The sequence below is a fragment of the Misgurnus anguillicaudatus genome, chromosome 23 (genome assembly GCF_027580225.2).
Source record: "Misgurnus anguillicaudatus chromosome 23, ASM2758022v2, whole genome shotgun sequence".
Lineage (NCBI taxonomy): Eukaryota > Metazoa > Chordata > Actinopteri > Cypriniformes > Cobitidae > Misgurnus > Misgurnus anguillicaudatus.
Genome location: NC_073359.2, coordinates 33582405 through 33606660, shown reverse-complemented (window position 1 = coordinate 33606660; position 24256 = coordinate 33582405). Strand labels below are relative to the sequence as shown.

At 38.5% G+C, this 24256-nt stretch overlaps 1 protein-coding gene and 3 long non-coding RNA genes across 5 annotated transcripts in view; 3 read left to right on the top strand and 1 right to left on the bottom strand.

Moving 5' to 3' along the window:
- Nucleotides 1-8478, top strand: part of LOC129441457 (uncharacterized) — a 116031-nt gene extending 107553 nt beyond the window's left edge. Inside the window, exon 3 of the long non-coding RNA XR_012365748.1 lies at nucleotides 7182-8478. This is a non-coding gene — a long non-coding RNA (uncharacterized lncRNA). The remainder of the gene's footprint in view (nucleotides 1-7181) is intronic.
- The window catches only part of LOC141359324 (uncharacterized), a 564790-nt gene that overhangs the window by 231806 nt on the left and 308728 nt on the right, over nucleotides 1-24256 (bottom strand). The gene's annotated exons all lie outside the window — the stretch shown is intronic.
- LOC141359329 (uncharacterized) lies at nucleotides 2307-3700 on the top strand. Its single transcript, XR_012365745.1, has 3 exons — nucleotides 2307-2686; nucleotides 3402-3441; nucleotides 3568-3700. It is a non-coding gene; the product is annotated as an uncharacterized lncRNA (long non-coding RNA).
- LOC141359327 (uncharacterized) lies at nucleotides 12878-23155 on the top strand. 2 transcript variants are annotated; one of them, XR_012365743.1, is made up of 4 exons: nucleotides 12878-13015; nucleotides 14387-14545; nucleotides 21082-21267; nucleotides 23120-23155. It is a non-coding gene; the product is annotated as an uncharacterized lncRNA (long non-coding RNA). The 2 variants fall into 2 exon arrangements; XR_012365742.1 differs by lacking the exon at nucleotides 23120-23155 and having other exon boundaries at nucleotides 21082-21429.

The following is a 24256-nucleotide window of genomic DNA, read 5'->3' as shown; positions in this document are numbered from 1 at the left end:
GCCCCATCTGACTTAGCCCACATGAACCTTCTGTAGAAACTAAAGCCAATGTGGACTAAACCAAAGTCAAGTATGGGTGTGGTTGGGTTGAAGAAGTGATGAAGTTAATTAGATAATGAAGAGATGAATGAAGTGATAATTGACCATTAATGATAAACACCTGCTGTTAATAAACAGAATTACTAAAGAAAGATGAACAAGAAGAGAATAAAGAGAAAATACCAGCAGAACCACAACAACTACAAAAAATAAACAAACATTTCTTGGTGGAGCTAATGTAGACTGCAAAATCCCCAGTGTTCAATTAACACTGCTTAATGTTTATATAGATCCACACTACAGAGTGTTAAAAAAGTAACACTTGAAGCATTTTACATCTTACATCTTGCTTGCAGAGTTATTTATTAACTTAGGTTTGGATGTTTCATTTGGGGTCGCCATTGTTGTGATCATTGGTTGTTTTGGTTGGACTCTTGACTCTTTGTTTATTTTTTTCTGCCTGCTATAACTTTGTGTGTTATATTTGTTATGGTAAAGAAGAGACCATGTTGCAATTCTGTTATGGTGGTTGATACGTAATGTTGAACATCTAGAAAATGTATTTATTCATTTGGTGTTTGCTCATTTAGCAGATGTTGGTCTCTCTCAGTAATGTGATGCTACAGAATGATATCTGGCACTCTCAAAGCAGTTTGTCATTCTGAAGATTTTGAAACAATGTGTACTTAGATTAACCATGATGTAACTTAAACACATGAACATCAAGTCTCACAGTATGAATCTCAACAATGGTGACAAAGAAAAATGCCAAAATGTTCATGATTTTATTTTCATGCCGCAGTGCATTCTGGGAGTTCTGGATAAGATTTATTGATACCCAGAATGCATTGCAGCATGAAGCTTTTCATTTTATGGTCACCATTGTTGAGATCCATACTCTGATTCTTTATGTTTGGGTGTCTAAAGTGGACAACAGTTAATTTTGAACTATACAGTGTTTCAACTTTCTTTAGAATGATAAACTGATATAAGAGTGCCAGATGTCATACTTCAGTATCACATTACTGACAGAAAAAATATTTTTGGTAAGTAAACTAAAATAGCACATCAGTTTTTTTACATGACAATCAACACTATATCCTAACCCCCAGCACCGCCGCCACCATAGAATCACACTTGACACTTTTGTCTCATTCGCTGCCATAATAAACAGGTTTTAAACACACCAAGTTACAGCAACCAGAAAACACCAAGTGTAAAAACAGAGTAAAGAGTCCAACTAAAACTACCACTGATCACAATAATGGTGACTTTTAATGAAAGAGCCAACATCTAGACCTAAGTTAATAAATAACTCTACAAGTAAGATGTAAGATGTAAAATGCTTCAAGTGTTACTTTTTTAACACACTGTAGTGTGGATCTATATAAACATTAAGCTGTGTTAATGTTAATTTAACTCTGGGGATTTTGCAGTCTACAAATTAGCTCAACCAAGAAATGTTTATTTATTTTTGTAGTTGTTTTGGTTCTGCTGGTATTTTCTCTTTATTCTCTTCTTGTTCATCTTTCTTTAGTGATTCTGTTAATTAACAGCAGGTGTTTATCATTAATGGTCAATCATCACTTCATTCACCTCTTCATTATCTAATTAACTTCATCACTTCTTCAACCCAACCACACCCATACTTGACTTTGGTTTAGTCCACATTGGCTTTAGTTTCTACAGAAGGTTCATGTGGGCTAAGTCAGATGGGGCCAGCATGAAACCCGGGTGCAAGCCCAGCTTGGGGCCCATATTGCAAGCCCATATGGGGCCTACATTTGCCCCACCAAGCACTGCTGGCTGGGTAGGTGTGTTGGTGTGTTAAGAGTTTAGAAAATTTGTTAAAAGTATTGCAAAAAGTGTCATAGCAATCGTAAAAAACTGTAAATATTAAATATAAACCAAAAACTTGAAATTAGTAAAAATTATATGTTTTGGAATGTATGTTCTCCAAAGAAAAACACTGATAAAATATGAATAATTGAAAATTTACTTTTAGGTAAAGTAAAAATACTTAATACTTAATACTTATTAAAATGAATTAATATCAATTTAACTGATGTTGTTGCCAGCCATTTACAACTCATACAATTGACTAATAATCAAATGTACTATGCCTTCACTATTTATTAACCACTGTAAAAAGATTGACTGTAAATTCACAGTAAATTACTGGAAACCAGTTGCATTACTTTCACAGGAAGGTACAGTATGTAACTTCACAGTAAATTACTGTCATGCAGGTACTGTACTTTCACAGTACACTGAAAAAAATGGACTTAGTGGGTCTTTGAATTTAAATAAAATAAACATGTATATGCAACACAAAATATTTATATTCCTTGTGTAAACATAATTTAATTGATTAGGATTAAAATGTTTTGTTTGAATGTAAAATGAACATATTATTCTCACATTGATTAAAATTGATTGAATTGAATACTTAAAGCAATAAAATTGGGTTTGGACACAAAACGGCACCTCCTGAGCAGCAGGTGGCAGTATAGCTCATTGAGAAGGACGTGATTGCCATAAAAGAAGAATAAAGATCGTTTTTTTGGGCGCCAAAATGAAGACTAAGCACAGCAGTCACTGCCAGTCAGTCAGAAGAACTCTCTCAGACGGACACCACGTTATTAAAGTAAGTTATATTATTTATTTATGTTCGCTTCATACGTGATATATCTTCACTAGATAGACTATTTTTTTGTTTACAATATGTAGCCATTGCAATGACTTGTTGTAAATATTAGTTTGGAGGAGGTTGGTGGAGTAAGTCAGTCAAGCTCATAAAGAAAAACACAGCGTTTTAAAAACGTCAGCTGTTTAATGTTATTTCACGTTTGGTAGTTTTATCTGAGTTGAAAACTGTCAGCTTTGAGTTGACTTTTGAGGCACTTTTTACTCAGTTGTTCTATGGAAACCTGTCAGGACAAATAAAACGCTAACCAAAAGTTATTCTGTCCAGAGTAACGTTATACATGTAATTTACCAGATGATATCAATTGACTACATTAATAATGACATTGCGTATTAAACAAACTGTCTGCTTAATCAGATTAACAGACCCGCGTCAGTTATTCATGACTTCGCTACGCCACGAGCAACACTTGATTCTATTAGAAAAAGCTCTTTTTTTAAGTGTCTCGCGTCTGGTATATTAACTGAAAAAAAATCGCTTTGAAGTGACCACACCTTAAAGCTGACGTTTTCAGAAGAGCACCTTGTTGTTTTAAGATCTCATTTTGTCCAACATTGCGTCCTATAATACTTATTTCATTATTGCTCTGTGTATGTGTGACCTTCATCATTTGAGGTTATGTGTTGATTTCACCTCTGAATATTTTCTCTTATAGGTGCCTCATCCTGGCAGGCACTACACACTCAAAAGCATTGGTAAGTAATTCCTATCACTGTTTTACTGCTGTTAGGAGCTATATCTTATTTTTGTAACTAATATACATGTATTATTCTTTGACTCGCAGTACTCAAATATACAATGGTTGGTTAATTTGTTTTCAGATAAATGCTGAATTTGAAAGAATCACTACTGTCTTATGTTCCTGCGTGTCACCTGGACCTCCAATCCAAAAACCTGATGAAACACTTCTATCAGAAAGGAGGACATCTAGCAAAAAGACTTCAAACAATTAATCCCAGCCAACATTGCTTTGTGGGGCAAATGTAGGCCCCATATGGGCTTGCAATATGGGCCCCAAGTTGGTTTGTCCACGGGTTCCATGCTGGCCCCATCTGACTTAGCCCACATGAACCATCTGTAGAAACTGAAGCCAATGTGGACTAAACCAAAGTCAAGTATGGGTGTGGTAATGTTGAAGAAGTGATGAAGTTAATTAGATAATGAAGAGATGAATGAAGGGATGATTGACCATTAATGATAAACGCCTGCTGTTAATAAACAGAATCACTAAAGAAAGATGAACAAGAAGAGAATAAAGAGAAAATACCAGCAGAACCACAACAACTACAAACATTCTATAAAAAATATTGGTGGAGCTAATGTAGACAGCAAAATCCCCAGTGTTAAATTAATGCTGTTCAGTGTTTATTAAGGTCCACACAAATGAAATAGTGTGGAGTTAATCTGTGACTTTATCTTTTTTTTCACCATGTCTGTTTGATTTTTCTGTTTTTGATCTCTTTGATTTATTTAAAGTCACCATCATGGTGATCATTGTTTATTTTAGTTGGACTCTTGACTCTTGGGTTTCAGCTTGTTTGTTATTTTCTGGCTGCTATGCTTTGTGTTTATATTTGTTATGGCAAAGAAGAGACCATGTTGCACTACTGTTATGGTGGTTGATACATAATATTCAACATTTTCATCTAGAAAATGATTTTTATTAATTTAGTGATTACTCATTTAGCAAATGTATCGTATTCTCTCAGTAATGTGATAATAAAGTATGATATCTGGCACTCTCAAAGCGGTTTGTCTTTCTGAAGATTTTGAAACAATGTGTACTTAAAAATTAACCATGGTGTAATTTTTTACACACAAACATCAAGTCTCAGAGTATGAATCTCAACAATGGTGACAAAGAAAAATGGCAATGTGTTCATGATTTTTTCATGCCGCAGTGCATTCTGGGAGTTCTGGATAAGATTTATTGATACCCAGAATGCATTGCAGCATGAAGCTTTTCATTTTATGGTCACCATTATTGAGATCCATACTCAGATTCTTTATGTTTGGGTGTCTAAAATAAACAACAGTTGATTTTGAACTGTACAGTGTTACAACTTTCTTTAAAGTGACGGACTGAAATGAGAGTGCCAAATTTCATACTTCAGTATCACTTTATTGACATAAAAAATATTTTTGGTAAACAAACAAACACTCAATATTTGACACTATATCCTAACCGCCACCATAGAATCACCCTTGACACTTTTATCTCTTTTGTTGCCCTAACAAACATGTTTTAAACACAAAAAGTTGTGGCAGCCAGAGGATAATAAGTAATTTGAAAAACAGAGTCAAGAGTCCAACCAAAACAAACACCGACCACAATAATGGTGACTTTAAATGAAACATCTAAACCTAAGTTAATAAATAACTCTACAAGTAAGATGTAAGATGTAAAATGCTTCAAGTGTTACTTTTTAACAATCTGTAGTGTGGATCTATATAAACATTGAGCAGTGTTAATGTTGATTTAACACTGGGGATTTTGCAGTCTACATTAGCTCCACCAAGAAATGTTTATTTATTTTTTGTAGTTGTTGTGGTTCTGCTGGTCTTTTGTCTTTATTCTCTTCTTGTTCATCTTTCTTTAGTGATTCTGTTTATTAACAGCAGGTGTTTATCATTAATGGTCAATCATCACTTCATTCGTCTCTTCATTGTCTGGTTGACTTCATCACTTCTTAAACCCAACCGCGCCCATACTTGACTTTGGTTTGGTCCACATTGGCTTTGGTTTCTGCAGGGGGTTCGTGTGGGCTGGGTCGGATGGGGCCAGCATGGAGCCCGTGGACAAACCAACTTGGGGCCCATATTGCAAGCCCATATGGGGCCTACATTGGCCCCACCAAGCGATGTTGGCTGGGATGATCAAATGACAGATGTAAGAAATATAGATTCATAGACATAAAATGTGTAAACCTTGTTGGAAGTACAGAACATTTAGTATGTTTTAGTTACAACATCTTTTGGCACACGGGTCATTAAAACACCTGGGAAGATTTAAAGGGGTAGTTCACCCAAAAATAAAAATTCAAATATCATGTTGTTACAAACCTGTATAAATGTCTTTGTTCTGATGAACACTAAGGAAGATATTTTGAGGAATGTTTGTACCCACACCAATCATAAGCCCCATTCACTTCCATAGTGGGGAAAAATAATACTATTGAAGTGAATGGGGCTCATGAACAGTTTGGTTGCAAACATTTCTCAAAATAAATATCTTCCTTCATGTTCATCAGAACAAAGACATTTATACAGGTTTGTAATAGGGCTGTGTATCGGCAACAGTTTCCCGAATCGATACGTATCCCGATACAAGGGCCCCGATACGATGCGCATCACGATACAAGACTATTACATTTTTGTTCAGAATTAAGTAACATTATAACTATTATTGTTTAATGTACATTGAATAAGCAGTGTTGTAACAGGTGGCTTTTTGCCATTCATTTATTAGCTTTTGGTGTAACTCATAGAAATTCTTAAAATCTCAGAGTTAATACTTAACTTATGTTTTTTTAAACAGTTTTACAAAGAAAAAGTGTCTTACTCTAGGCATTATATTTGTCTCTCATTTCATTATTCTATATCTATTTATATATGTGTGTAAACATGCAGTCAGACTTAATACTATTTAGTAGAAATCAGATTATTAATGTGACAGCTATAGTTTGAAGTAGCTCTGTATCTCTTCTCTAGATGTACACTTTTCACATGCAAATCTTTGTCGTGTTTCTTCTCTAATGCGTTAGTACTGTTTTATAAGAGAGCGACTAATAAGTATAGGCTAAGATATCTTCGCTTTCATACTGAACTCATTGATTTTAAATACGCGTGAGAGAGAGAGAGAGAGCGCCTCGCAGGCACGTGCGCCAGCGAGACAGACACGTAAAGTGAAATAATACCCCGCTACCTTTAACTCTACGTACTCCTCAGGACACATGCGTCCTTTCCATATAGATCACGCATCAGCAGCGATTGGTCACGTTACTTTAAAAAGTGCATCCAAATCGATACGGAAGATGCTGTATCGATGCGCGCATCGTCAGGCGTCCATGACGATGTATCGTCGTATCGATATTTTGAACACAGCACTAGTTTGTAACAACATGAGAGTGAGAAAATGAGAGAATTCACTTTTGCTGTGATTGTCAGGTATGGTAGCACACACTTGAAATGTGGCCTCTTCATTTAACTCATCCCAGTGTAGTAAACACACACACCCCCAGAGCAGTGGACAGTGCAGCTGCCTTGCTTTGTAACCCATGTATTTGTAACCAATTGTAACATGCTGTGGCAATGCACATGGGACTGTATACTTACATTTATATTTGTTTGCATTGTACTAATTTCCAATGACACTTTTATTGTAACAGTAACCTTTTTTTCTGTTTCTTTAACTACATTTGTTTGTTTTGTACAGGGCATGGATGAAGTCAGCATCAGTGAGGTCATTTGAAGACACCAGTGTTGGGATTTGTGCTCTCAAACAACATGCTTCTTGTGATGAAGAGGATCTTTGTATAGTCCTGGAAGCCATGAAGGTGTTGCAACATCGTGCCATGTTGTTTGAGCTGATGTATGCCTTACACCTGAGCTATCCTGATCTCCGCTTTATTTTTGAGGAAATCCAATAGATTTTAATGGAACTGCATTGAGAGTAACTTTAACGAACAGTTTCTTTCAGTGAAAGGATCAGAAAGACTGTGCTGCTCATTTTTGACTTTGTTTATCTGTTTTAAGTGTTATCTCTTATTAATACATTAACCGTTTGCTGCTCAGAGTCGAGTTTTGGAATGGTTGTTTTATTTTGTTTTTGTGGAATCTATGATTAACAGTTTATACAAATGCTGTAGCTCTGACTTTCTGAAGGATTGATATTTTCCAGTTTGTAAATCCATTTTAAAAATAATAGTACATACTGTTTTGCATGTCTCTTTGGAATGCAGTGTTTGTGCTTCTGCACTTCTAAATCTACTGTGATAGTAACTATTTTAAACATTTGGGTCAGTTTCACAGATGGGGCTTTTCCTAGTCCCAGACTTTTGCAATGCCATATATCAGTGCCCTTTTGTCTAAAGATGTACTCCATTGTTGTTTTTGTAAGGTAGGTTTGTTTGTAAACATTTTTGTAAAAATATCCTAATATAACTAGGGCCTAGTCATGGATTAATCTACAACCTGTTTGGGAAATTGCCCCTTTATGTATGTACTGCATGTGCTGATTGTTATAATAGTTATTGACTGTTATTGAATTAATGTGTAATGATTTAAATGAATTGATGATCTGAAAGCAGTGGTTTGCCTCAATATCACTAAACATTTGTACAAAACTCTTCGCTTTTTATGCCAATGCAAATGTATTTTGTATTTAAAAAGAAATAAATAACATTTTGATAATTATGGGTGATTATTCTGGTGCCAGAGACATAATGAAATTGCTTTAGAGTTACATAATCCCATAATATAAGCATTAAAAAAGCATGTTGGAATAACAGATGAAAATCTAGTCCCCTTACATAATTAAATTACTTAAACATTACAAAATAAATGTGTTATGGTAAAGAGAAATATCACTTTGAGTCAACATATTTGTATTAGACTACTTAAAATAATTAAAATGTTTTGGTCTGACACATAAAAATTATTTGAGGAAAATTATTTTGGTTTTAAACAATCGGATCATGTGGGACCGATGTACACATTAAAATTACGTAAATTGAAAGGATTTTTGTCAGTAAATAAATACTTGTGAAATGACAGCTGTATACCGTGATCTTACAGTAGTTAGTCCTCCATATTACTGTGTTACGTCCCTAGGGACGTGTAAATGTTTGTTTGGATATGTGTCTTTGGTTTGTTCTCTCTCTCTTTCTCTCTCTTTGTGCCTCTCTCTTACTTTCACTTTCGCAGGGCGATCCGATGATTGGCTTTGTCATCTGTCAATCATTGGTGAAGAGTCGATTGGACATCCACTGTGAGGGGCGGGTGCCTTTAATTATTAGAATACGATACACCTGGAGAGTGCGCTATTTAAGCGAGACGCTATAGCCGGTCCGGGAGAGACACTTTTTGCTTTATTTGATTGTGACCTGTTTGTTTTCCGTTTTTTAAAGATTACCTTTAAATATATGTGACTTGTGTGTTATGACTCAGAGGGAATTAGGTAAGCCTACCACGTGGTTTACATTTTGCACACATATAGCATATTTTTTTTGTTATTCACATTAGGTTAGGGATTTGTGCCACTCTGTATGTTTTGTTTGGTTAGTTCAGTCTAGGTTAATTGACGTCACGGACGTTGAAGATTTTTCTTTTCTTATTTTCTTTTTAGTTTAGGATTAGATGGGTTTTCGGTTTAGTCAGCTCTTTTTGGTTTTGTTAGTTTCTTTTGTTTGGCACAATCCTGTTGTTTCCCTCTGTTAGTTTTTATTTGGGTTCTTACTTTTTGTATCCAATTTATTCCCTTACATATATTAAATAACATTTATTTTTGAATTCTCATTTTTGTGTGTCTCCTGTTAATTTTCAACATTTTATAGTGATTACTGGTGACGTCTCCGAACTGTTTTAAAGTGTTCCCCTTCAATATTGTTCTAGACATTAAAGAGTAAAAAGAAGGGTCGTAACATATTGGGGGCTCGTCCGGGATCATATTTAATTAATATCTAAATATGAAATTGTTGGTCCCGACATAATAATAATAAAAAAAAACAGTTCATGATTTTTGTCTCTGGTATCACTATATGGTTGAAAACTGATACGTGCGGTTTTTCAGCGTCGTAAGGATGGTTCTGTTTAGTTTGGAAAAATTTCTAGAAAATCCCTCGCTAGAACAATTTGACAGTTGTAGGAAGGAGGATTTAGTTCTAATAGCGGGATATTTCCAAATTCCTGTGAATAAACAGTCTCTTAAGGAAGAGATCAAATCTGTGGTATATAACAGGTTAGTGGAGAAGAATGTACTGGTGTTGCCCGAAATGGTAGCTACGGTTGGGGACAGTGTGGAGGGGCATATGTTCGGTATGAGTGAGAATGAAGGTATGGAGGAGCTAATGCCTACGGTGGAGGTGGAGACCGATGCTAGGGCGGGGCTGCCTCCATTTGAACCATTCTCCCCTATGTCTGCGTCCTCAAAAGGGGACACAAAGCTTAAGGTCCGGTTGGCCCGTTTACAACTTGAATCACAAGAGAAGCTACAGACTCGGCAGGCGGAAATGGATTTGCGATTGCAAATTCGCAAACTTGAGATCGAGGCGGAGAAACAAGTGAAGATGCGGCAGCTGGAGCTTGACGCCATGCGAATTGTGGGTGGCTCCGCTGCGCAACCAGATCTCCCTCGGGATAGTCCCGCTGCCCCTGTGGCCCGTGCTCCCTCTGTAGTAATGTCCACTCCCACTGTTGTCCCATCTTCTGTTTCAGCTGCGGCAACCGAGTCATTCGATGTTAGCAAAAACATTATATTAGTGCCACAGTTTCGTGAGACAGAGGTAGACTCCTACTTTAGTGCCTTTGAGCGCATTGCTATGTCTTTTCGTTGGCCAAAGGAATCTTGGGCTTTGTTAGTGCAATGCCGTTTAATGGGTAAAGCGTTGGAGGTTTTTTCCACTCTGTCCTTAGAGGACAGTTTGAATTACGACGCTGTAAAACTAGCAATTTTACGTGCCTACGAATTAGTACCAGAAGCCTATCGGCAGAAATTTAGAGGTCACAAAAAGTCTGCCCAGACATTTGTTGAGTTTTCTAGAGAGAAGGCTCTTCTCTTTGATAAATGGTGCAGTGCAACTAAAACTGATGACTTTAATTCCTTGAGAGAATTAATTCTATTAGAGGAATTTAAAGGATGTTTACCCGAGCGTATGGTCGTCTATTTGAACGAACAAAAGGTTACGTCGCTGGCGCAGGCTGCGGTTTTAGCAGATGAGTTCATGCTCACTCATAAGGGGGTATTTGTGACGCGCACTGAAAAGAGCGTGACTGGTAATCTGTCTCAAGTTCAGGGTGCTAGGGAAAAATCTGCGGTGCCGAAATCGAAAGAGCAAAGGGATTGTTTCTATTGTCATAAGCCCGGACATTTAATTGCCGAGTGCCCAGTGCTTATGCGTAAGCAGCAGTCTAAGAACTTTAAGAGTGTAGCGTTCATAAAGACTGTACCACCGTCTGCACCATGTACAGAGTTATTTGACAAAAATTACAAACCTTTCATTATGACAGTATTTGTTTCGTTGTCTGGAAAGGAAGAGGATCGGAGAGAAATTTGCATTCTCCGAGATACAGGTGCTATGCAGTCGATTATACTGTCGGATGTTTTACCGTTCTCTGATGAATCATACTGCGGCTCAAACGTTTTGATTCGGGGAATTGAGATGCAAGTAGTGTCTGTTCTTTTGCATAATGTACACTTACAATGTACACTTGTTTCAGGAGTCGTGCGAGTGGGAATTCGTAGTTCACTACCTGTTAAGGGCATTGCTCTCATATTAGGGAATGATTTGGCTGGAGGTAAGGTTTTGCCCGCTCCAGAGGTGACTGATGTTCCGCATGTTTGCCCGGTTGTTGATTATCTTATTAATTTACATCCTGAAGTTTTTTCTGCTTGTGCAGTTACTCGTGCACAGGCAGCAAAAACTGTCGGCGAAGTTGATTTGGCCGAGTCACTGATGGGACCTGTATTAGCGGGTGATGGGAAAACTCCTGAAAAACAGGTCAGTTTTGAAAACTCTTCTAATCTGAAGAAATCAGAGGTTTTGTTTGAAGGTCCTGATTCATTATCTCTTCCAGTTACCCGTTCTGAGATTATTCGTGCTCAAACTAGTGATCCCGCACTTAGTAAACTTTTCTCAGCTGCCATTAGTTTTGATGCTACTAAGAAAAGAAACACTGCGTACTTTATAGACAATGGTTTACTTATGCGCAGGTGGTGCTCTAAGGTTGATGAGGATTAGGATTGGAACGTTGTATACCAAGTGGTAGTTCCAAGCAAATATCAATCTCATGTTTTGTGTTTAGCACATGAACATTTGTTTTCTGGACATTTGGGGGTAACGAAAACGTACCATCGTATTCTTCAGCATTTTTTTTGGCCGGGGTTGAAGCGAGACGTAACAAAATTCTGTCGTACCTGTCATACTTGTCAAATTGCAGGTAAGCCGAATCAGGTTATCTCTCCCGCACCACTCTCTCCTATCCCTGTTATAGGTGAAGCTTTTGAGGAGGTATTGGTTGATTGTGTCGGACCGTTGCCGAAAACGAAGGCAGGTTATCAGTATTTATGTACACTGTTAAAAATAAACCGTACATTTTACGGTAGAAAACCGGCAGCTGTGGTTGCCAGATCTTTACCGTCAAAAATACGGTAGCAATGTTATTGGTTTTACGGGATTGCACCCATTGTACTGTATATTTTACAAATTTTAAATGTTTTTTTTACAGTTTATAACTGTTTATTTAACATGTTTATGTTGCTAAAACAGTTTATATCTGTCAAATTCAAGGGTTAACATTGTAGTACTTATGGTTCATTACCATTTTTTACAGCTTAAAACTATTTATTGTAAAGGTTTATGTTGTACAAATGACGGTTCGGTACCATCTATTTTACAGCTCAGAACTGTCTAATTTAAATGCTACACTGTAAAAAAATCTGTAAAATAGATTACCAGTACTATTTCCATTATGTTTATAGACATTTCCTTTAATTCCTTTAAAATACTGTAAATTTACAGTACATTCTCCGTAGTCTTTACAGACACTTTAATCCGCCTATGAAACGCAACAATGGTGACATTCAACAACAAAGCTTCATGCTGCAATGCATGCTGGGTACCAGGATTGTAGAAAACTCATTCATAACTCCCATCATGCATTGTGACATGACAAAATTGTGCAACTTTCTTACCATTTACTGTCACCATCGTTGAGATTTGTATCCAAAGTGTTGATGTCTCTCTGAAGCAAAAAAAAGAAACTAACTAAAGCATTACAGCAGTCTTGTTCAAAGCAGTGTCATTTTTTCAACTGAGCATCACTTTTTTGTGCTTTATATCTTTATTGTTCTTTTATCATTTTATGTTCATAAAATATTTATAAAATTTTATGCATATAAAATTATATGCATGTGTAGCACACGTGACTACAGTCTCATAAAACACACTTTCTAATACCTTGGACCAGATCAGAAGTCTATGTTCGCTCTTGAGCCAGCGTTGCAGCAAGACAAGGGAAAAGACGACAAGAGACAGAACTATGATTTAAAAGGTGAGTATTTTCTTTCTTTTATGTTTTCTTGTATTAAACTGTTTCTTGAAATAAACAAGGGACAAAACAAAAATCAGTGAATGAAACAACAATGTATTTCAAAATAACACCCCTTTGTTAATAAACTCCTTTACATGAAACCGTTCAGTTATTGACTCTTTGTGTGTTATTTATTTCCTTAGTTATGTATAAAATATTTATGTATTTAGTATATTTAATTTGCTACTATGAATTTAGTTATTTATTTTGTTCTATTATTTAATTAACTTTAGTATTCCTAATTCACTCAGTTCAATTTTCTAGCTTGGTTTGGTTAGCTGTATACCTTTGAACACACTTTTCTTTTACAAACAGATGGTATGACCCATTTACACAAATCACAGCTTCATAGCAACTTGTGCTCTCTTTTCAGAACAGCTTCAATAGAAGAGAACGAATAAACCAAAAAAAAACAAAATAACAGCAGAAACAATGCCCAATAAAGTGCAAAATGACACAGAATCAGAGTCCTTTTCAACCGACTGGAATGTCTTTGGAATAAACTCAAGCAACTTAACAAGAGTTTAACTCAGTGTTCCTTCGTACTCCTGTTTCAATGTTCAGTTAGTGTAAGGAGCGCAAACACACAGTTCCAAGATGAAAAATGCAAAAGGGAAAACACAGTTCTTGTTCACAGAATAAGTGAGATCCTACCACTTTGAAGAAACAATCAAATATACAAGCTCGAGAAAACCAGGTTGGCTCGCCAGTCTCCACCAATACTGAGCACTACTCGTTGTTGGCAGAAACGATTCTGAACGAATCCTCGCTCAGTTTCCAGAGAGATGTAAAAGGATCAGGAACAAGATGATGGAGAGGGAAAACAAAAGAGAGGAAGAAAAAAAAAACCAACCAAAAATAAATCGACAACAATCAGAAACGATTTCGATGTATCAAGGGAATCAGTTTTACCAGACGAATGAGCTCAACTTCTCTTTTAATCCTTAGGGTCAACACAAACGCAATTAAAACTATTTAAATAACATTTCCTTCATACTGATGCTTTAAACTATGCGTTTCAATAATTAATCTAATAACACTCACTTACTTACTTTCTTAACTTTAGAACTGCGATTGACGTGCATCACTGCTCAAGCGGCCATTTCACCTCGCTCTGTTACGTGAGACTGACTGTTCCGCTCCGCGCTAGAGATGATGCAACACTCTGGGGGCGGAGCTATTCCGAATTGTTTAATTTAATTCGTTTTTTCAATTTGTGACACTTTCTACATTCGTTCAACAATATTTAACTCTTTATATATTAAAATAAATAAATAAAAAATTATTTGTGAATTTTAAATTATTTTCTCTCTTTTCTCCTTTTTTTTTTAGGTTTGGCATGAGCTATAGTAACCTAGGTTACACTCTCCCCTCTGGAACATATGCACGTCCCGTTGCATTTATAAGTGGACTATGGGGGCTACGGCTGACTCTTCTAAAGAAGAACTAAAAGCTTCATTTAGACCCTGTAACAAGGACTGAATCACTAAGGTAAGTGGATTCCCTAACTGGGGGTATTCAAATTTCTTAGGGGGGCGTCGCTCTCTCTCTGAGCGTCTGGGGCCAACATTGTTTTCAGGTTCAGTTCTCCTTTCTTTGTTTTCAGTGTCTCGAGTGTGGCTTGTTTCATTTGAAGTCAGATTTCTCTCTTCACTTTCTGATTCAGAATTAATAGGTGCTGTTTGAATTTGAGTAGGGTATTCATTCAGGGACATAGAGGATTGTTCTGGTTCTGATATTTGCTCCACAGTAATTTCTGGGTTGGTGCAATTTGATTCAACCTCATCCACACATGTTTCCACTCCTATAGGTTCATTAACAGTTTTCTCCACAGGTTCCCGGACAGGTAAGTACGTCAATAAAGGTTCTTCAGGATTTCTTTCCACAGGTTTCTGGACAGGTAAGTTGGGTAAAGCAGATAAGGGGGGTTGGAAATAAGGTAAGTGCTCAAGGCCTGTAATGATTTGTGTTTCAGAGCCCAATATTCTCCCAGGTACATAACATGGAGTTTGTTCATCCTCAGATTGTGAACATTCAGAAGCAAACTCTGATTCTTGTTTCCCTTCATTATCATGAGAAGCTCTGGTTCTTGGCTTTCGAACTTTCTGCTTTGGTTGTTCTTCGGGATTGCTTGGTCGCAAAAACCCGCATGGCAGCAATAGATCTCGATGCAAGGTCCGAAGAGGACCATTCCCTCTCTCTGATTGGACTGTGTATACTGGCAGATCTTTGACTTGTCTGACAACAACATGGACATCCTGTTCCCACTTATCAGCCAGTTTGTGCTTTCCTCTCAACCGCACATTCCTTACAAGAACTCGGTCTCCTTCCTCCAATGTGGAAGCAACCACACGATTGTCAAATCTTCTTTTATTACGCTCAGCTACCTTTCCAGCATTTTTAACAGCTACCTCGTAGCTTTCACGCAACCGGTTCTTTAGGTCCTGCACGTATTGAGAGTGCGACTTGGTGGGGGTGTCCGTTGGCAATCCAAAAGCCAGATCAACAGGCAGGCGGGGCTGTCGTCCGAACATGAGCTCGTAAGGAGTGTACCCAGTGGTGTCGTTTCGGGTACAGTTGTATGCATGCACTAGAGGCTTTACGAACTCTTTCCACCGAGATTTCTTTTCATTTTCCAGTGTCCCCAGCATCTGTAGAAGAGTACGATTAAATCGTTCCACTGGATTGCCCCGTGGGTGGTATGGGGTAGTCCTTATCTTGTGAATTCCTGCGACCTTACACAACTCCTTTATGGTATGTGACTCGAAGTCAGCCCCTTGATCACTATGTAGTTTCTCCGGAAACCCATAGTGCACCAAGAAATGGTCCCATAGACTCTTAGCAACAGTTTGAGCAGTTTGGTTCCGAGTTGGTATCGCAACAGCGTATTTTGTGAAGTGGTCCGTGATAACCAGTATGTTTTTGGTGTTGCTTTGGTCTGGCTCCAGCGACAGAAAGTCTATGCATACCAGCTCTAAGGGTCTGCTAGTTTGGATGTTTACCAAAGGAGCTGCTCTTTCTGGGGGTGTTTTTCTACGGACACAGCGTTCACAAGTTTTAATTTTTCCTTCCACTGCCTGTGACATTTTCGGCCAGAAGAATCTTGACCTGACGAGATCCAAGGTCCTGTCAATACCTAGGTGACCCATGTCATCATGAAGGCTTTTCAACACCATGTCTCTCAATTCGGTGGGCAGTGCCAACTGGTACTGAGAGGCTCCACTCTCCTGTCTCCTCCTATAGAGCACTCCATTCCTCAGTTCAAGTCTGTTCCACTCGTTAAACCACAAGTTCATGGTAGGTGGTTGATTCCTCAGGTTACAAGGTTTCTTGCCTTTCTCCAACTCTTTAATAACGGTTCTTATTTCTGGATCCTTCCTCTGTAGGTCTACTAAGGAAGCTTCTGAAAGGTGAGGAAGATCTGGAAGACCATGTCTATCTTCATGTTGGATCTCGTTCGGCAGAGCATCCTCATCATTAGTAAGAGATTCAATCAAGGTAAGTGAAGAGTGAGAAGGACTAGAATTCTGAGATAATCCCAACACCTGATGTCTTTCACAGATTGCTTTTATGGTATCTGCCATGAGAACCGATGACTCGGGTCCTGGTCCTGCAAGATGGTGGAGCGTGAATTGCTTAATCCTTTCTCTCTCCTTCTGTGAGACCATGTCATCTAGGAGCTCACCATGTGGTCGTCGGGAAAGCCCGTCAGCATCTTGATTTTGGCTACCTGCTCTGTACTGCAACTTAAAGTTGTAGGTTGACAAGCTGGACAGCCAGCGGTAACTAGTGGCATCAAGCTTTGCTGAAGTTAGTATATACGTCAAGGGATTGCTATCTGTTATGACTGTAAATTCTGCACCATACAGGTAGTCGCTAAATTTGGAGGTGACTGCCCATTTTAGTGCCAAAAACTCTAATTTGTGTGCAGGGTATCTTCTCTCACCCTTGGTCAACCCTCTACTGGCAAAGGCTATAACGCGCATCTGCCCCTCCTGCTCCTGGTATAGAGCTGCACCGAGCCCGGTAGTACTGGCATCGGTGTGAAGCACATAGGGAATCTTGGGGTTAGCAAAACCCAAGACAGGTGCGGACGTGAGCTTGCCAATTATGGTATCAAAAGCACTTTGACAATCTGGAGTCCACCGATTACCAAACTCTTCTTTGGAGTTGAAGTACACTCTGTCTTTTGGTTTTTTGTCACTGCTCTTCCGGAGAGGGGAATATCCAGCTGTAAGGTCTGTGAGAGGTTTAACAATCTTGGAGTAGTCACGTACAAACCTCCGGTAGTATCCGGCAAAACCTAGAAAGGACCTCAACTCTTTTAGGTTTTTGGGCTTTGGCCAAGTTTGTAAGGCTTCTACTTTTGTGGGATCAGTTTCTACTCCATCTTGAGAGACTATATGTCCCAGGTATCTGACTGATGTCTGAAAGAATCTACATTTCTCAGGTGACAGTTTCAGCCCATACTCCTTTAGTCGGTTGAGAACTTGCAGTAATCGGGATTCATGCTCTTCTAGAGTCTTTGAGAACACTATGAGGTCGTCGATGAAGACCAGTACCTGCTTCCTGTTTAAGTCTCCCATGCACCGTTCCATTAGTCTCTGGAACGTGCTTGGTGCATTGGTAATTCCCTGCGGCATTTTGTTGAATTCCCAGAATCCAAGCGGGCAGACAAATGCTGTTTTACACTTATCGGCCTCTTCCATGCCGATCTGATAAAAACCAGATTTCAAGTCGAGCACAGTGAACCACTTGGAACCGGTCAGTGTCGAAAAGACCTCTTCTAGGTTTGGTAAGGCATAAGCATCCTTGATTGTCTGCGAGTTGAGCTTTCGAAAGTCAATGCACAACCGCACTGAACCATCCTTCTTACGGACCACAACTATGGGTGACGCAAACGGAGACTCAGACTCACGAATGACACCAGCTTCTAATAATTCCTGAAGGTGTTTTCTCACAGCATCGATGTCTTGTGGATGGATGGGTCGAGCTCTGTGTTTGAACGGCGTCTCATCACTCAACTTAATCTGATGTTTGACTTTTTCAGTGTGGCCGAAATCAAGGTCATGCAAAGAGAAGACTTCAGGCATGGAGTTCAACAATTTTGATATTCTCTCTTTCCAGCTTGTGGGCAGAGGGGAATCACCAAACTCGAAGGTAAGATTGGCACAGGTAGGTGTTTCTTCTTCAGCTTTGACATCTGAATTCTGATGCTGCTGGTCTATAATCTCCTGGACTGCATGAATCTCTGCCAGTACGACTTTGGGAGGGATCATTATATCAGTTTGTGTTCCGTTTTTCAGTAGAACTGACAATTTGGACAGACGTTTGCAGGGTAAGGTGTGCAAACAGTTTGCGACTAGCAGGCCGCTTGGTAACGGGACAGACGGAGGCTCAAGGGTTACCCACTTCTCCGTGTGGGGGCCGTTTAAGTGGACGAAACCGTCCAAGACTACTGTGCTTCCTGCAGGCACGACTTCAGGAGAGTTTCTACTTGACTTCAAGTAACCTAGGGTTTCACTACTAGCTTGTTTCCATCTGGCTTCCAGAACTTTAAGTACTGCTTGGTAGCCATGAAAGCTTGACTGGGGGTTATGCCTACTTTCTTTAGCAACTTTGCTATAAAGCACATCTAAGGAGTTGGTCCCTACAAGAACTTGGGAAAAGCTTGTTAGATCTGGCACCACTAAGGCCAGGGTGGGGACTTCAACTTCAGTTCCTACAAATGCCCTTGGAAATTTTAGAGTCAACTCAATGTAACCTAAATAAGGCACAGCCTGTCCGTTGGCTCCTTCTACTTCCAGCAAGTTTTCCAATGGTTTCAAAGGGATGTCTGGGAGATTTGTTTCATAAAATGACTGGGGGATCGTAGTCACCTGTGATCCTGTGTCCAACAGACAATCTACCTCTCTCTCTTCGATGGTGACCTTTGCTGTGCATTTAATTCCCACTAACCCCTCGGGCAAGCGTTTCAATGGTGGTATATCATGGTTATTCACATCATGTTTGTAACATTCAGGGCGACAGTCTGAACGTCTGGTCTCCATATGCCCCTCTACAGAGACCCCTTTCAGTTTAAAGGCTGAGCAGGCCTTCCATGTAGAGAGTCCCATTGTCTTTGTTGTTCTCTTAACTTGAGTTGCTTCTCCTCAACTTTGGAAGGATTTGCAGCATTCTCGCAATTAATGGCCAAGTGTCCATCTTCTCCGCATCGGAAACAGTACCAGGGTCGTGGTCTATTAACTTTCAGTGGTCCCATCCTTGGACTTTTGTTCATATCTGTTTCAAGTGGTCTCTGCGTGTTTGAAGTTCGAGGTACTTTGTAAGCAGTACTTTGAATTTGCAGCTCCGCTACTTGATGTTGTAGCCTAGCTATTTCTGACTCATCATTGTTTTGTCTTAATCCCTGTGTAACCGATGCTTTCATCAAGGCTACTTGTGTGCATAACTCTTCCACCGTTTTCTTTAAAGCGGTCAGCTCTGCATTCTCAGAATGACTCTTTGTTCTCTTCTGATCAGGAGACTGCTTCAAAGCGGTAACTTGTGCTTGGATTTCAGCTATTTGTTTCTTCAGAACACTGGTTTCAGAGCTATCAGAATTGGGCACGTCACATGGACAGGCAGACACATTGTTAGAGATCGCCCGTGACTTAGGATAGGCATTTTGTGGTTTTGTCATCGCAAGATGTTTCCTCATCCGTTCCTCCTTAGAGGCATGTTTGTCTTCTTGGGTTCGAATGAGTACTGCTAATTCGGCAAAGGTGGGTGGTTGAGTTTCTCTTCTTTCAAGTTGAAGATCAGCAATGAGACGATCATTCCAACACCCTCTGCAAAACTGCTTCAGAAGGTAACGTTCACGTTCACTTTCTGCTATGCCACCTCGTCTGATCACTGCACTCAGAAGGACTTGTAAACGGTGCAGATAGTCTGATGGTTTCTCACTCTGATTTTGTAGGGTGTTCATTAGTCTAGCCAGCAGCTCATTTCCATCCTCAACGGAACCATATACGGACTCTAACAGCTCAAGATACACAGCAGGTAAGGCTTGAGGGCGCACATGCTTTACAATGTCGGCTGCTGGAGGTAAGAGACTGTCAAGGATTTTTCGTGTTCTGTGCAAGTCAGAGATAGAAGGATCGGTTAACAAGAAGTCGACACTGGCACGCCAAGTGTCAAAGTCTGGTTCGTTGGGAGGGCGAGGAGATCTCCCTGAGAAAACCCTCAGACGGACCGAGGTTTGCTGTGACAGGGTAGCGTCGCCTGTTTTCACTATGTGTTCAACCACCATTCTCTGGACACTGGGTGGGTCCACTACGTTTGCGAGGAAAGCAGAACTTGTTGTCACAGTAACACCATCTGTGGTGGTTTCTGGAGAGGGGGGAGACACATATGTAGCGTTATTCTTGGTTGGGTTTTTAAGTTCTGAGGTTTGAGTCTCTGTCGCTTTCGGGTGAGCCAGACTGAGGGTCTGAAAGCTACTTATCGGCGGTGGAGCGATAGCTCCTACACTCTGAGGTTCTGCTGGATCTTGGTTAACAGAGTGGGTTTCTCTGAGCTTCAACAACTCCTCTTGAAGTACAGTTTGAAAGGGCCTTCTACTCTCTTTGGCAACGGTTTTCAGTTTTTCCAAATATCTTTCAGTGGCAGTGTCGTTAGCAGGTTCAGTGTAGACATTAGCTAAGGCGCGCACTCTGAAGGTAACATCTGGGTCAGAAAGGCTCCCCAATGTTAAGGGTAGGGAAGGGGACAAACTTTGGATTGCTGAGTTATGGTTATACTCAATGATGGCATTTCTATGGAACTCTGAGGCTGGGCTATCAATTATTATGGTTCGGTTGATTGAACCATATCTTTGCAAGTACATTTCTAGTTCATTGTCTGTTTCAGTTAACGTAAGGCCCTCGACTATGAGCGCATTTGACACGTTAACGTCCTCTCGTTTCACAATTTCCATTGCGACGGTTGCAAGTTCAATAATTTGTTTCTTGTGTCTTACAAATTTCCCTTTTCTGTTACTTTAACAGTTACCCTCGCTGCAAGAACTGACTCCTGGCTGGCTCGCCAACTTTTCTGTAGCACACGTGACTACAGTCTCATAAAACACACTTTCTAATACCTTGGGCCAGATCAGAAGTCTATGTTCGCTCTTGAGCCAGCGTTGCAGCAAGACAAGGGAAAAGACGACAAGAGACAGAACTATGATTTAAAAGGTGAGTATTTTCTTTCTTTTATGTTTTATTGTATTAAACTGTTTCTTGAAATAAACAAGGGACAAAACAAAAATCAGTGAATGAAACAACAATGTATTTCAAAATAACACCCCTTTGTTAATAAACTCCTTTAAATGAAACCGTTCAGTTATTGACTCTTTGTGTGTTGTTTATTTCCTTAGTTATGTATAAAATATTTATGTATTTAGTATATTTAATTTGCTACTATGAATTTAGTTATTTATTTTGTTCTATTATTTAATTAACTTTAGTATTCCTAATTCACTCAGTTCAATTTTCTAGCTTGGTTTGGTTAGCTGTATACCTTTGAACACACTTTTCTTTTACAAACAGATGGTATGACCCATTTACACAAATCACAGCTTCATAGCAACTTGTGCTCTCTTTTCAGAACAGCTTCAATAGAAGAAAACGAATAAAACAAAAAATAACAAAATAACAGCAGAAACAATGCCCAATAAAGTGCAAAATGACACAGAATCAGAGTCCTTTTCAACCGACTGGAATGTCTTTGGAATAAACTCAAGCAACTTAACAAGAGTTTAACTCAGTGTTCCTTCGTACTCCTGTTTCAATGTTCAGTTAGTGTAAGGAGCGCAAACACACAGTTCCAAGATGAAAAAATGCAAAAGGGAAAACACAGTTCTTGTTCACAGAATAAGTGAGATCCTACCACTTTGAAGAAACAATCAAATATACAAGCTCGAGAAAACCAGGTTGGCTCGCCAGTCTCCACCAATACTGAGCACTACTCGTTGTTGGCAGAAACGGTTCTGAACGAATCCTCGTTCAGTTTCCAGAGAGATGTAAAAGGACCAGGAACAAGATGATGGAGAGGGAAAACAAAAGAGAGGAAGAAAAAAAAACCCAACCTTGCAAAAACAAGGCAGAAAATCACAATTAATTTTCATACAACAACATTAATATTTCAAATGATCACTTTCAACACATTAAATGCTTTAAAATGCTACACATTTTACACATTTTAACACATTCTTCTCTTTTTTATATATATTTCAACAGAAATATAACTATTAATGAAGAATAATGTCATAAAGTGACGAATGTGCACTCAGTTAGCTCGTAGCTCGTAGCACGTGGCCCGCATGGTTAGCAAAAACTCCACGTGAGCTACGTTACACTTGTCACACTCACAAAGTTAGAAAATTGATATAAACATTTGTAAACAGCAGATCAACAGCATATTTAAGTGATAAATTTACATATAAACTCATTTATCAACATATTTCACGAGATATATACATCACAGTATTATTTAAGAACACTCAACTCCACAAAAGATTGAAAATACACAAATCATATAGCTAAATAGGGAGGATTTATGAGCTCACTTACCAAAAATAAATCGACAACAATCAGAAACGATTTCGATGTATCAAGGGAATCAGTTTTACCAGACGAATGAGCTCAACTTCTCTTTTAATCCTTAGAGTCAACACAAACGCAATTAAAACTATTTAAATAACATTTCCTTCATACTGATGCTTTAAACTATGCGTTTCAATAATTAATCTAATAACACTCACTTACTTTCTTAACTTTAGAACTGCGATTGACGTGCATCACTGCTCAAGCGGCCATTTCACCTCGCTCTGTTACGTGAGACTGACTGTTCCGCTCCGCGCTAGAGATGATGCAACACTCTGGGGGCGGAGCTATTCCGAATTGTTTAATTTAATTCGTTTTTTCAATTTGTGACACTTTCTACATTCGTTCAACAATATTTAACTCTTTATATATTAAAATAAATAAATAAAAAATTATTTGTGAATTTTAAATTATTTTCTCTCTTTTCTCCTTTTTTTTTTAGGTTTGGCATGAGCTATAGTAACCTAGGTTACACATGACATACAAGCAATCAATAGATCACATGATAGTTTTTCTTACTCCCTCTAGCAATAAACAAGTGGTCTTTATAAAGCACTGTTGCAATTGCTAAAAGAGGAGAGTTAGGTCAGTGAAGGTCACAAGGACAAATGCCTAACTAAAGGAAACACTAATCACAATAATGGTGACTTCAAATGAATCTTAAACACAAACTAGAGATTTAATGGGATACATTTGGTGGAAAATATCCATTTGACTTGTAATTACATCACGTCAGAAAGAAGATTTGTCTACTAAATCACGTGTGTGGATGCTGGAATAGTTGAGCACTTGTATCTTGTTTGGACAGCAGTTGTAAACTTATCGTCCATGTTTAGAAAATAATTGTAATTTTATGTTTAAAAGTAATTTTAGTGTGATAAAATTAGGAACTTGATGACAAATGCCTGCATGATGACCACTATAGTGCAGACTGATATTATTCTAATTTTTAAACTCTATCAACAAGGATTTAGTAAAATATAAACAGATGGTTCAGTATATTGGTAACAAATATATTCTCTCAAAGTTTTAATGTTACATCAATAACGCATAATGCCATATCTATTACGCTGATATTGCATAATAATATTTTTTTTTTCATTTTTATGGTAATACAGTATCTTGTTAATTTTACTGCAATAAACCATATTTTTATATGTTTTTTACTGTTAAATGTAAGGTCTTAGTCTGTAAAACTAATTAAAGTTTTTCACAGTGAATCCTACGGTTATCACATGTTTTGTGAAATACGGTTTTATACTGTATCATTTATACGGTATTTTACTGTTCAAATTACAGACATTTTTTACAGTGTACTATAATGTGCAGAGCAACCAGATTTCCGGAGGCTATCCCGTTGCGGAAGATAACGGCTCCTGTTATTTTGAAAACATTGACTAAGTTCTTTTCTACTTTTGGGCTTCCTCGAGTGGTCCAAACAGACCAAGGTACGAATTTTTTGTCGCGCGTTTTCACCCAGACTCTGAAGTCTTTGTCTATTGAGCATCGAGTTTCTAGTGCGTATCACCCCGAAAGCCAGGGTGCGCTTGAGAGGTTCCATCAGACCTTAAAGACCATG